Raw genomic sequence first — 14,601 nt, 5'->3', positions numbered from 1 at the left:
ATATGCAAAGTTTCATGGAAACAGAATGGAGCCACTGATCACTTCACCACCCCCTCCCTAAACTTTTCCCCTAGGTGTTCGGAAAAGGCTTCCCTGAGGAGGGATATTTGCGTCCGATCTTCAAGAGGAGACTGTGGTCGTGGTTGAGGTTGTGGGGATATGGAAGAAGATAGCCTATCTCCCATGAAACTTACAACCTTGACAATGTATAAATCCTATCGGAGCAGTATGACAATGATTTAGGCCTGCAGGTTTTTTTTTTTTTTTTCCCCTGAATGTCAACCCCAATCAATCCATCATGGTAGCCTGAATTTGTGTGGAGGGGAGGATTTGGAAGTGTTGTGCTAACGTTGCTTGATGGTCTTGCCTGCCATGGTGTGGGAGGGGTGCTGGGGTATTTGTATCACACGTTGGCCAGCTCCGTTTTAAGACTCTGGGCTTTTATTTTTTTATTTTATTTTTTATTTTTTTTAAAGATTTTATTTATTTACATGAGAGAGAGACAGTGAGAGAGAGCATGAACGAGGAGAAGGTCAGAGAGAGAAGCAGACTCCCCATGGAGCTGGGAGTCCGATGCGGGACTCGATCCCGGGACTCCAGGATCATGACCTGAGCCGAAGGCAGTTGTCCAACCAACTGAGCCACCCAGGCGTCCCAAGACTCTGGGCTTTTAAAGAAAAGCCCCACTCCTTCCTTTTACCTCATTCCCATCAATAAGGGGAAGCAGATTTATGGCTAAAAGAGGACTGGCAATGTATTTGGTGCCAACTCACAGAAGGGCACGGGACCATACAGGTGAGAAAAGTGGTTCTCTACTTTTTCATCAGAGTTTTCCATCACAAAAGGATTTCTTATGAGGCTGAAGGTGTAGAATCAATAGGCTTTGAAGAGATTCTAGTGGAGATGTTCTCTTTAAAAATTAGAAAGGAATTATGCCTCTGGGAGGACAGAGAAATGAACATTTTAGCACTCTTCATTTTGTTATATTTAATCCTTTCTTGTTGTTCTTATTTTTTTTTAAGATTTTATTTATTTATTTGGCAGAGAAACAGAGAGAGGAAACACAAGCAGGGGGAATGGGAGAGGGAGAAGCAGGCTTTCTGCCGAGCAGGGAGCCCGATGTGGGCCTCAGTCCCAGGACCCTGGGATCATGATCTGAGCCGAAGGTAGACACTTAACAACTGAGCCATCCAGGCACCCTTCTCTTCTTCTTCTTCTTTTTAAGATTTTATTTATTTGTGAGAGAAAGAGAGAGAGTGAGTGCACAGGCAGGGGGAGGAGCAGGCAGAGGGAGAAGCAGGCTCCCCACCGAGCAAGGAGCCTGATGTGGGACTCAGTCCCAGGACTCCAGGATCATGACCTGAGCTGAAGACAGATGCCTAACTGACTGAGTCACCCAGGTGTCCCTTTTCTTTCTTTCTTTTTTATTTCCTTCCTCTCTCTTTTTGTTTTTCTTTCTCTCTTCCTTTCCTTTCCTCTTCCCCTCCCCTTTTCCCTCCCTCCCTCCCTTCCTTTGACTTATTTATTTGAGGGACACCTGGGTGACTCAGTCATTAAGCAGCTGCCTTTGGCTCAGGTCATGATCCCAGGGTCCTAGGAGCAAGCCCGGCATCAGGCTCCCTGCTCAGTGGGAAACCTGCTTCTCTTTCTCTCTCACTGCCCCTGCTTGTGTTCCCTCTCTTGCTGTGTCTCTCTGTCCAAAAAAAAAAAAAAAAAAAAAAAATTTATTTGAGAGAGACAGAGCATGAGTGGGAGGGACAGAAGGAGAGGAAGAGAGAATCTCAAGTAGACTCTGTGCTGAGAGCAGGGCCTGACTTGGGGCTCAATCTCACAACCTTGAGATCACAACCTGAGCTAAAACCAAGAGTTGGATGCTTAACTGAAAGCACCACCCAGGCACCCCAAATAATTTCTAAGTTTTTGAGGTATGAACTGAACTAAAGAGGTTAAATATTTAGATTACTTAAGCTTTATACTTAACCATAAACATGGCATAATGTCCATTCAAATGACTTGAATGGATTGTAGAGTTTTCTTCCTTCATACGTGGCTTGCTTGTACCAGAAGATGGTATTGGTGATACACTGTCGTCCTCATAAGGTCAAGTATTGTATTTTGCCGTAATGCAGTCGTGTCCCCAAGGATTATTGGGCAGTTTGCCCCTCTGTAAGTGGCCCCAGGTTGCTCTGCCTTCCCAGATCTTAGATCTTCATTTTATTCTCCTGTGTCCTTCTTTGACACCGGCGGACCTCCTCTTGGCTCCTGTCAGTTCGTCTACTTCCAGCAGCTACTTTGTTCTGTAATTTCTCAGGCCTCCAGAGTCCCATAATTAAGCTCATTGGATTTGTCTAAAGGAAGCAGCACCAGGTGCCGAGGGATGTTCCTGTGAATAAAGAAGTGTACTTTGTGTGTGTGGGCTTGTCCCAAAATGGGTGCTTGGGCTTGCCCCAAACCCTCTTTTCACTGATTTTTGGGCTCTCAGCTGGCTTTTTTGCTTAGTCAAGGTGACTGTGTTAAGTGAGCTGATAACCGTGTAGTAGGAGAACCACTGATTTTACTAAAACCGAACCCCACGGGTCTCGGGGGTCAGGCCCCAGACTTGAAAGCTGAGGGTCTGCACATGCTTGCTAGAACTTCCTTTACTTTTCCAGAAGTTGGGGAAGAAAACGCTCTCTTTCAGCCTCACTCCCATTAAAGAATTTAGTTTCTCGGATAAAGAGCTGTACCAAGGTCTGATACTCTAAACATCAATCCCCTACCCTGCACGTTAATACCAATTGAGGCGAAGTAGTGGCAGAATTTGCCAAAAAGGAAACATTTTGGAAAAAAAGGCATTTTGATTAATTAAACATTTTTTTCCCCCTTTGGAGACACAGAGGGTCAGGAAAGGTTTTCTGATAAAAAGTCATCACTTGGAACGGCTCATAATATCAGCAGCTGGCAAGCGCTTCGTCTTGGACACCGTGTACGGCCGCTGTAATATGCAATGTCACTTGCAGCTAATCCCTTCATTGATTTTTTTCCCCCTCCGAATTTGCTGACAACAGAAGATTAGGTCTAGAGAAATAGTTGCAGTTCAGGTTCTGTTTGACAATATTTAGAATTTAAAGTGACCTTTAGCAGAGAAAGGGCTGCATGGAGTGGGATTTAAGTGGTTCAGGACAGGGCGCTATTAAGGGCAAGGTAGAAGGGAATGCATTTTTAATGCCAGTGTCAGGGCAGGCCACCCTGAGCAAGTGCCCTCTGTCCTCAGGGCCACGTGAAAGCCCAGTGCCAGGCTGACCCTTGGCCTTGTTGCAAAGGAGATGAAGTTTGACTTTGTCCCGTTCAGTCTTGAATGTACGTGGCTCTCCCCTCTCTAACCCTCTCCCACAGCCCCTTTGCCTCTCTTGGCCTCGCTGCCCTTGTCCAAAGCTCCCACCCTAGCCGTACACTGTGCTCCGTGCTCCCACACCACATCCATCAGTCCTCCCACCTCTGCCCGTATTTGAGAAGATCTGATTAGGATATAAATAGCCTGGAGTCCTTAACTTTCCGTGAATTTAAGCCTTTGAAACAACAGAATTTTTTCCTTTGTGCTTATTAATACATCAAAACGGCAGAGAGAGAGAGAATTGGTAGAAATGGGTTAATACAATAACAAGCTAAATAAAATACAAATCTATGTTAAAGCATGGCATTCATTCGGGCCCCATCCCCTGCTCTGTGCCCTGTATCTGATGGCCACTCTCTCTTCCTTCCCTGAGTCACCTTCATGGGGACAAAAGTCGTATCCCACAGGCAGTCTTACCATTGATGTCTATGTTGATATCTGGACTGCTGGAGATGCTTATTCAGGTCTAGACCTGGAGCTGGGGAGTTCTTCTTGCCCAGGTCTGCTTATTTCCAGTTGCACACTAGTCCCTGTTAGCTTGCATCTGAGGTCCTCAGGCCTTGAGGCTGGACCTAAGAGAACTATGATACAGAGAAAATTAAAGTTTAGGCGTTCCAGGGGCCTGGGAAGTTAAGAGTGTGTCCTGGGCAACGGGGGTGGGGGGGGTGGGGGGGGCGGAGAGACTCACACTTCCTCTGCATTAGCCTCAGGACACAATGACCGAGAAGACCTTCAGAACTAAGGATACCTTATTTGCAGCCAAGGAGAACTTTGGATTCTTCCTATTGGGCTTAAGTCCAATTCTAGGGCATGGTTTCTCTGGACTTACACAGGGAATGGAAAAGAAATGGGCTGCCAGGCTGGTAAGACTTAGTGGGGGAAACCAGCAGACGGGATGGTGTGGATGTTGGCGTTGACTGGTCCGCATGTTGAAATGGTGTTCATGGGTATAAAACATGGCCCAAGTTACTCATCATAAAAACAGTGTTGACTCTAAGTCCTACAAAGTGGAAGCCTGGGGACCTCAGTGTAAGAGATGTTCCTTCCTGGCCTCTTCCCAGACCTCAACTCTTGCAGCAGCGTGGGGTTCAGTGAACCAAGGATAGAGGAAACCAGCTTGTAACCTTTGGCACCTTCCTAGCTCATCCCTTCGTCAGCAGGCTCACTCCCAAATTCCAGGGCCTTGGCTTTCCCCTTAACTGTCAAAAATGCACCTGGAATTTACTTGGTAAATGGTAGAAAGTGCTTTATGAACTCAAGACTTTTCATTCTTCCAGCAGCTCTGGCATTAGAATTATTCTTTGTGTTTCCTAGGAAAAAACAGCCGGTTGAGCAAATCAGACATGTAAATAAGTATCTTTTTCTGATTTCAAACAGTTGGGGAAGCACCTGTTTATGTCCTAACCATTGATAATCTATAACCTAACCTAACCAAATAGATCTCTGTATTTACTGATGTGACATTTCCTTAGACTTGATTTCCAGCTTTCTTCCTCTTCTGATTCCTCTCCCAAGGGGATTCCCTGCTCCCCTTCCCAAATTACACTGGAAACCGCTGAGACTGTATGAAGTTCATCCCTCCCAGCATCCAGAGCCATGCCCAATACCTAATCACGTGAATGACGGTGAGCGTGAACATCTAGAAGATTCTGATGTTTGGTAAACAAGAGCATTTCCTAACAGTGGCATGTTCTGAGCTGAGGGTTGTGGGTTTGTCCAGATGCTGGCCTGTGGTTGAATTAGCCCCAGCCCATGGGCCTCCTCCCTGCACAGAGCAGCCAGGTATGGTCCCTGCAAAGGAATCTCTCCCTTCAGACACAGTAGAACCAGTCCTCTGGGGCCAGCCTCTGGCAGGACACCTCTCCTAGCTGGGCACCTCTCACTAATGCTTTCTGGAATGTCTTTCTTTCATATGGAGGGTTTTAACCAAAGGAGAGACATTCTTTATGGATTTCTTGGGGGGTGTTTCACAAGGTCTGCCACAGAACAGCACAGGCCGTTAGCCGTCACTACGGAGAAGGACAGTGTGTCGGGACACCGGTTGTATCAGTGAGATCCCGGAGGGCACCTCTTCTCCGTAGTCTTGCATGGTATTTTGCCCAGCTGCTTGGGAAGCGTTGACTGGGTTGTACCTGGTGGGGTGAGTGGTACAGCCACACTTGTGCTCTCTCACTTCAGGGATCAAGCGTGGGTTAGGTTCTTATGTTCACCATCTTTCTTCCCCCGTGCTTGTTCTTCCGCGACCCTCAAATCCCTCCCGTGGCGTCCCATGTATGCTTCTAAGTGTGGCTGTCTTTGGCTACCTGGAGGGCTCGGACATTTCCTTCAGACCGTGTCAAGATCTGTCCTCTCCTCCAGTGACACCTGCCCGGTGGCCTGTTCGGGTCTCCTGCCTCTCTCCATGTCTGATGTGGTGGAGCTTCTGCTCTCCGTGTCTGTCCCACGTGGAGGCTGGTCCATCCTGCTGCTGTGCCCCTGACTTCCCAGGAGCCTGGCTCTTGCTTGTCATTTCATTAACAAGGAAAGACTCGCTCCTTGTGTTTCGAGGATCATCAAGCCATGCTGCCTCGTGTGGGGGAGAGGGCAGTGTCTTTCAGGGACTTTTGGCAACTGGCACTTCTATTTATTTTGTCCTGCCTCTCTTCCCTGGGGCACTCTGGTAAGAATCCCCGGGGCCAGGTGCCTAGGGACTTCAGCAACACATCCTCCTGCCTTTGGAGTCCCTCTCCCCTCCTTCTGATTCTGTGTCCTTGGACCGAGATATGCACAGCGACTTTCCCTTAGGATGGATGTTTGCCCAGCAGTCTCAATGGCCTTTGGTGCAGAGAAACTTCTGGAAGGCCCAGAGAGGCAAAGAGACAGGCAGTCCTGGGACTCGACTACAGATACTTCGAATTCCACTCAGCAACACTTGCTCTGGGCTGTAGCTGCCCTACTGACCTTCCAGATGTGACCGACATGTCTGAAGGCCCCAGCAGGCCTGGCTTGGGCTTGTGATGGTCCTTCCAGTGCTCTGTGGGGAGTGGTACTTAGCCTCTCACACAGAGCCTCGCACAGAACAGGGCTCTATAGAGGGTCTTAATTATAATATCCATGAGGACTTTGATTCTTGATCAGTCTCTCCTGAGAATTCACTCCTTTTGGAACTTCAGTTTCTTGGAACTTTTCAATCCTTAATGACTGGGTCTTCTCTCCTGCCCATTGTGACTTGATACTATAAAAAAACAAAACAGGGTTTTTGGGTTGTGGGGTATGTGTATGTGGTGGTGGGGAGAAAGCCATTCTCAAGGAGTTAGGCTGACAGGTTGAGTTCATGGTCAAAGAGTCAAGGTCACGGGTAGGAAACCAGAGTTCATCCTCAGGGGCCAGGGAGGTGGTGCCCATAGTTGCGGTCTGGAGAGGGAGCTGTGTTTTGGCAACTGGATGCCTTTTCAAGGTACCCGGAGTTTTGTAGGCTGGCTGGCTCGACTTCCAGGAACGCACAAAGATGAGTAGAGGGGTTGTTTGGGAGGGTACACCTCAGCTGGGAAGGGAAAGAGCTGGGGCAGTCCTGGTCCTGCCCCCTCCCTCCGCGCCTCTGCTGCTTCCTCACCTCTCTCTCCCCAGCTTCCCCCCTGCCTGGCTCCCTCATATTTTTGGGTTATTTATCCTGGTTTCCTTGGTACCAGCCAGATCTCATGGCACTTTTTCAACTTCACCTTCATCCTTTCAACGTTTCTGGTGTCCTTTTCACTTGAGGGAGGATCCCGTTGGTGCGGTTAAGTGTCCCGAGCTGGGCCCTGGTCCCGGGTGGCTGTGGTCCAGGAGGGGCTGCTCCCCAGTCTCACGCTGGGGTAGAGGGTCACGTGGTGGATCAGCGCATGGCTGTTTGAGCAGCAGGGCTGAGTAGTGAAGCCGTTCGTGTGGGGCAGGCCCCTGAGGCGGGATTTCTCTGGGTTCCAGGAGATAGAACTTGGGGAACCTTCAAAGGTGGTTGTCCTCATTCCACGAGACAGAGAGTAACGGGTAACACCCCCCAGGGGCTGTTAACACAGGCTGGGCTTGCTTCGGGGCTCCTGCCTCCGCAGCCTGGTGGGGGAGTCATTGAGTGCCAGGGCTGCAGAAGCATCACAAGTCCCCTTGGATAGCACAGAGCCTGTATCTTCTAGAAGCCCTTCTTTGATGTTTATAAAATGACTGTCAGTACATTAATTCGTGTAGTTTCTGTGTTGTGTGTGATGGCTGAATCCATTTTCACCTTCATACACTTGAACTCCTTAGGTCTTCACAGCAGCCTGTGAGGTCGATGTTCTTGTTGTCCTTTTACACACGTGGAAACTGAGTCAGGGAGAAGTTGAGAGACTTCCGACCAGGTCTCCTCCTCCTCCTCCTCCTTCTTCTTCTTCTTCTTTTTTTTTTAAAGATTTTATTTATTTGACATGGAGAGAAATCACAAGTAGGCAGAGAGAGGAGGAAGCAGGCTCCCCGCTGAGCAGAGAGCCCGATATGGGGCTTGATCCCATGATCCTGAGATCATGACCTGAGCCGAAGGCAGAGGCATAACCCACTGAGCCACCCAGATGCCCCGAGATCAGGCCTTCTGGCTCCCGGCCCCACGTGTCCTACATCTGTATGCAGAGCACTGCACATCCCTAGGTGTTATGAGGAGATAAAAAAGAAATAAGCTTACATTCTAGTTAGGATAAGCTGCAAACAACATCCATTAAGGCAGTCATTTGAGAGCTGATTGCTGTGTGCCGGTGATTGTGACCTTGAAGTACTCACATAAGAGGACACACAAAAATTACAGGCTGCCTCGAAAGTCGGGGATGCGCTGTGGATTGAAGATAAGCCCAGAGAGAATCAAGGTCACGTACTTGTTCAAACCAAGCAGCCCTGCAAACAGCTGGAGTCATTTGTTGGTAATAGAGAGCTGGGTGGTGTCTCAGAATCTTGGCGGAGGAGCTCCAGGGCCAGGTGGCCTGGTGTTGGATGAACTGACAAGGAACCTGAAGCCCAAACAAGGCGGTTGATGCATCCTTTGGAAGAAGAGTGGGGCCAGCGTAACCCTGAAGGTCCACACCGCGGTGGTGTTTCATCTTGTGGCAGCTGTGGCGCCCAAGCCGGCAGAGGACCTCACGACAGGTTGTCTGGGCTGTTGTAACATAACCCGGAACCAACATCAAATGACCAGAGAGAATCCCTCACTGCAGTGTTCTAGAACGTAGCTGAGGGCCAGACTTGAGCTGTTTCCCAGAGGGACGCTCTGATGGGTTGGCCGTGAGAGGCGAGTGAGGGGAGGTGGTGCTCTCTCAAGCCCTGGGAGGGGGCCCCTAGGGCAGCAGCCACAAACACGGTAAGCAGATAAGCAGAACGACAGGAACTAAGAGGCAGGCTGTGTACTGCTGGGTCAGTGCATGGGAGCCTGTGTCGGAGCCTCCCCAGCTGCAGCCAGGGCTGGGAATCCAGCCATCCATCCCATCCAGGGAAAGTGGAGCCACCCTGCTTGGAGGAACCAGTATGCAAGGTCAAGGCCGAGTTAGCAGCAGGAATGTGGCACTGACCTCGGCCTCACAGAAGCCTGGGTTTAGAGAGGGACACCCAGGTTGTGGGGAGAAGGATTCTGAGTGCAGAGAACTCCAAGGTGTCTGCTGAGGTCCACCCGGGATGCTGAGCCCGGTGGCATCGGGAGGGCAGGACCCAGCATCTGGAGTTCCCAGAGCTGAAGTGACGGACTCTAGACAGCTCTGGGCAGAGCCGAGGCAGAGTTGAAGTTTCTGTTAGATTCTTTTACCTTGTTTCGTTTGGAGCCTTGTAACAGACTGTTTCGTAAAGTGATACATCACAGGGTCCATCATCCTAAAAGTATCAAAGGATCTATGAGGAACATTTTTTGTTTTCCTTTTCATTTTCCTGACCTTCCAATCCTCCTGCCCCAGACGACCAATGTTATTAGTTTCCTTCCAGAGGTGTCTTATGTGTGTGCAAGCATCTGCCTGTGTGTCTGTTTACCATCTTTCCCTGCTTCTTACAGAAATTTGGCGCACTTTAGACACTGTTCTGTACCTTGCTTATTTCCATTTAATTTATCCCATAAGGCTTTCCATATCTGTTTATAACGAGCTGCCTTTTTAAAGATGCTGTGTTGCCTTCCATTCTGTGGATATACCATAATTTATTTAGCCATTCTTCTATCGATGGAAATTTAGGTTGCTCTTGTAAGCAAAGTGGCAATGAATAACCTTGTCGGTATGTCATTTCACACCTGTGAGACTGCATCTCCCAGATAAATTACTAAAAGTGGAATTTCTGGGTCAAATTGAGCTTCTGTAATTTTTAAAGATATTGATGAATTGCCCTCTGGAGAGGCTGTACAAATTTACAAAATTTACACTCCAACAGCAATTCATGAGTGTGTTGGTTTCCCCCACATCTTACCTCACAGTGTGTGATCAAACTGGTGGACCTTTGCCAGAATGGTTGTTGAAAATGCCAGATCGGTGCTGATTTAATTTATCGTTCTCTCTTTTGGAGTGCTCTTGAGCATCTTTATATGCAAGGTCCCTTTGTAGGCCCGTGAGCTGTCTGTTCGCCTTTTGGTCATTTAAAAATCGGATTGGTGATCTTTTGCTTAGTGATTTGTAGGTGCTTTTTATGTATGAGGGAAATCAGTCCTTTGTGATTTCTGTTGCAAATCTCTCTCTTTTGATTTTGCTTATAGTGGGTTTTGCTGGGCAGAAATCTTGTGTTTTTGCATAGTCAGACTTCTCAATATGTTCTCTTGGGGATTTCATGTCATAGACATGAAGGCTTTCTCCCCCTATGGCTACAAAGGCGTTTTCTCATGGTTTCTTCCGATACTTTTATGAATTCTTTTCCAAATAATTGTTTGATCTACTTGGACTTAATTCTGGTTTAAGGTGTAAAAAGTATGTCTTCAATGTAATTGTCACCCAGTTTTTGGAATACCAGTTATAAATAAGTCATCTTTTTCCTACTGACTTGAGCTGCCACCATTACTGTGCCTTGGACTGAACTGAGTCACTCCAGGGTTCTGGTGCTAAAGCCCTAACTGCCAAAGTGACTTTATTTGGAGACAGGGCCTTCAGGAGGTCATTGATATTAAATGAGGCACCATAAGGCTAATTGGATAGAACTGGTGTTCCTCTAAGACCTGCCCTGCCGCTCTATTCCTCCCCACTCTCCCCTTCTGTGCCATGTGAGGACAGAGCAAGGCAGCCAGGAGGAGCGATCTCCTCAGAAAACAGCCCTGGCACCTTGATCTTGGACTTAGTTTCCAGAATGTGAGACAAATATTACATAAGCCGCCCTGTCCATGACTTCTACGGACCATACAGTAAATGCTTGTGTGTTTTAGGCTGCCCCTGGATGTCTGAATTCCGGTCCAGTCCTTCCATTCCATCACTCTGCCCGCCAGCTAGACAATGCGGGCAGGGGGTGTGTGTGGGGGAAGAGTCGGGGCCTCTAGAGCCTGGAGAGACACAGGGACATGTGGGAAATTTCATGGAGACAGAAGGTAGCAGGGAGGGTCTGAGATCAGCTGAGACATTAGAGGCGATAGAGAAACCTGTTGGGGTGTTGGGGGGCAGGGTGGAGTGGAGCCCTAGGTGACTGCCTGGGCCGGGCGAGAGGGGAGTGGCTGGCCGGGAGAAGGAAGCAGCACGAACACCATCCTGGCCGTCCTGGGAGCTAACGGGGCTCCCGGCGGGGGGATGGCTGGAGACCAGATAGGGTGGGACGCTCTGTATGATATTCTCCGTTTCCACGGGTCTATTTCACTGTCTTGGTGGTTCAGTTTCCACAGGCTTTGGCGACTTCTTACCTGCCCTCAAACCCTAGGCTGCTTGGAGTCTCATTCTATTCCAGAAGCTTCGCTGTGGTGTGCACTTGGAGCACCACCTCTCTGGGATGGTGTCGTCTTATTTATTTTCATTTAGAAAATCTTCATGTAGTCCCTCTTCTAGAAGCGAGGCAAACACGAGGGAGTAGAAATGTCTCCAGTGATAGCTGCCTGTGTTCTCTTTTCACCGCTCCATCCGCCCTGCACCCTTCCCCGCCTCCTGCCCCTCTGATGACTTGAGTTTGCCCTGGGGGTTCCTCTGCTCTCAGCTCTGCTTTCTGGATTCTGGGTCCCCTTCCCCAAGCCTCCCCCCCCCCCAAGCTGGTGCCGTGCCAGTTCTGTGAGGGGCCCAGGAGCACTGTTCCCTGCCCTTAGGGCGGCTCTGGCAGCCTGTCGAGGAGCAGGTTACTCCATCGGGATGGTGTGCTCTCCTCCGCTCACTCAGTTTGATGCCTGGGGTCCCAGAGGGCACCGGCTCGCCACCTCTCTGCTCCTGCGCTCTGGGAGTTGGACCAGCTGTTAGGCTCAGATGCAGCAGCGGTACCAGCCCTGCACGAGGGAGGGATGATGCTATACTTGTTACTGCAGGAGCAGGTCACATCCAAGGGGCTACGAAGCCAGTGTCCATCAGAAGGGCTTCGCGTGTGTCCTCCTAGTCCGTGCCTCTACCTGTAGCCGGGTCCCGCTCTGGTGCTTGGACAGTCCCCTGCCTGAGTTCTCCCCCTCGGTACTCTGGCACTAACCCCAGTGATCCCCTCTGGGGCCCCAGCAAACCTGACTCTGGAGTAGTCTTCTCTTGTGGACTCAGCTGTGGACTCGTCAAACACTGGCTGGCCCCAGGCGACCCCTTCTTCCACGTCCTGCACCCTGCCGGGCTGGTGAGCATGATTCTCCCACTTTGCCCAGGTTCCCTGATGTCCTCAGCCATCCATGACCTTCCCTCTCTCCCCCAGCACCGGGTAGTGTTCGCTGTGTCCTGTGCTCCCTTCTTCTTTCCTCTGTCTCTGTGTCTTTGTCCTACTTGGCATCCAGCCCTGCAGGGCTGGCACCTGTGTGCACTAGGGGAGGGGAGTGGGGCTCATGGGTGGTTAGTGAGAAGCTGTAGGAGAAGGTCAGCTGGAGGTGAGCCAGGGCCCCCTGGGAGGGTCTCCCGCCGTTAAAACTTAGATCACGTGCCTTTGATTTTGTTAAGAGAACAGGTGGCTTTCTTCCTGAAGTGAGATTGTATTTTTTTTTTTTCATTGGGTCCCAAAAGAGTACATTTTTTTAAGGGAGGAAAAACTTAAAATATAAAAAGGTGCAAAGACACTGTAGGTGTGACTCTACAGTTCTGTTATTTCATTCAACATTATATTTTGAGGACTCTTTCTGTCTCAATATGCACAGTTCTAGTTTTTTCATTTAAACTATCGTAGAATCGCCTATCCTGTGACCATAACCATTTTTTCTTTTTCTAACTGATGGACCTTTAGGTTGATCAGTGCTGTACGGAACATCCTTGCCCACATACTAGGAGTTTGCCCACGAGGGCTTAATTTTGGGCGGTAGGGCATATGCCTCTCTAGTTCACTTGGTTTTTGTCAAGTGTTTATAACAACTTACACTCCCAGCACCTGTCCGAAAGCTGCTTTCCCCTCAGTCTTTACCAAACCCTGATATTCCCTGACTCTGTCGGGTTTTTGCTATTTTGGTTGGGAGGTAGAATGTGAGACAGCATTTCCAGAAAGTGTAAAAGAGAAATTCCATCCTGGCTCCCACCCGTGTCCTCACCGGGCAGACATTTTCCCCCCACAGCCTCTTTGCTGGTTACGGGTGGTCCAACTTCTTAATCCTGTTCATTCGGAGTGATGCTTCTGTGATTGTTGTCGTGAGGGTTGAGTGAGCAGATGCGTTCAGGAAGGTCACTGCTGTAACAGGTCTTAGAGGTGGCTGGCAGTGGGGGGGGGGGCAGTGGTCTCAGTCCTTGGGGTGGGAGCATGGTGGTGGGATATAGCCAGGGTTGGAGCCTATGGGAAAGGGCCCTGAGCTGGGGTAGGGGGCAAGCCAGAGCCCAGTTGAGAAAGTGCACAAGGCAGGGAAAGGACAGGATGCCTGCAACCTGTCTCCTAGGGCATGCATTTCTTTTGCAAAAACATGCCAGATACGTGCTCACTTCGTGTCTTAAAAAAACTTTATGGTGTATGAAACTTTCATGGTGTATTCTCAACATAGAATGTATTATTAGCCCCAGGGGTATAGGTCTGTGAATTGCCAGGTTTACACAATTCATAGCACTCACCATAGCACATACCTTCCCCAGTGTCCATAACCCAACCATCCTCTCCTTATCCCCATCCCCCTGCTGGCAACCCTCAGTTTGTTTTGTGAGATTAAGAGTCTCTTATGGTTTGTCTCCCTCCCGATCCCATCTTGTTTCATTATTCCTTTCCTACCCCCCAAACCCCCCACATTGCCTCTCAACTTCTTCATATCAGGGAGATCATATGATAATTGTCTTTCTCTGATTGACTTATTTCACTCAGCACAATGCCCTCTACTTCCATCCACGTCATTGCCAATGGCAAGATTTCATTTCTTTTGATGGCCACATAGTATTCCATCGTATATATATACCACTTCTTCATGATCCATTCATCTGTTGATGGACATCTAGGTTCTTTCCATAGTTTGGCTATTGTGGACATTGCTGCTATAAACATTCGGGTGCACGTGCCCCTCGGATCACTACGTTTGTATCTTTAGGGTAAATACCCAGTAGTGCGATTGCTGTGTCATAGGGCAGCTCTATTTTCAACATTTTGAGGAACCTCCATGCTGTTTTTCAGAGTGGTTGCACCAGCTTGCATTCCCACCAACAGTGTAGGAGGGTTCCCTTTCTCCACATCCTCGTCAGCATCTGTCATTTCCTGGCTTGTTAATTTTAGCCATTCTGACTGGTGTGAGGTGATATCTCATTGTGGTTTTGATTTGTAAGAAATCAACATCTTCTGTGGATATAGTATAGCCGCAGACCTTATGGAGAGCTTACAGTGAGCCTGGTGTTCCGTGCTTTATCTGTATTAATTCACTGAAATCTCTCAGCGCCCCCTGTGGGGTGGATGTTTGCATCCTCTCCCTTCAAAGTGGAGGCACGGGGCGCCTGGGTGGCTCAGTGGGTTAAAGCCTCTGCCTTTAGCTCAGGTCATGATCCCAGGGTCCTGAAATCGAGCCCCACATCGGGCTCTGTGCTCATCAGGGAGCCGGCTTCCTCCTCTCTCTCTGCCTGCCTCTCTGCCTACTTGTGATCTCAGTCTGTCAAATAAATAAATAAAATCTTTAAAATAAATTGGGTTCTTCTCAAAGTGGAAGCACGGAAGCCTGCATTAATTTGGCCACTGTCCTACCCCCA

The 14,601-nt window shown here is 49.0% G+C and overlaps 1 protein-coding gene and 1 long non-coding RNA gene across 2 annotated transcripts in view; one reads left to right on the top strand and one right to left on the bottom strand.

Annotated features, from left to right (window-relative positions):
• Nucleotides 1-14,601, top strand: part of TMEM178B (transmembrane protein 178B) — a 330,441-nt gene that overhangs the window by 86,635 nt on the left and 229,205 nt on the right. The gene's annotated exons all lie outside the window — the stretch shown is intronic.
• Nucleotides 1,970-8,501, bottom strand: LOC116568720. Its single transcript, XR_004276743.1, has 3 exons — nt 8,043-8,501; nt 3,791-3,954; nt 1,970-2,383 (listed from the first exon to the last, which is right to left on the bottom strand). It is a non-coding gene; the product is annotated as an uncharacterized LOC116568720 (long non-coding RNA).

This window comes from Mustela erminea, chromosome 11 (genome assembly GCF_009829155.1).
Source record: "Mustela erminea isolate mMusErm1 chromosome 11, mMusErm1.Pri, whole genome shotgun sequence".
NCBI lineage: Eukaryota > Metazoa > Chordata > Mammalia > Carnivora > Mustelidae > Mustela > Mustela erminea.
Note: the sequence above shows the minus strand (reverse complement) of the source record. Positions and strands in the feature narration are given on the sequence as shown.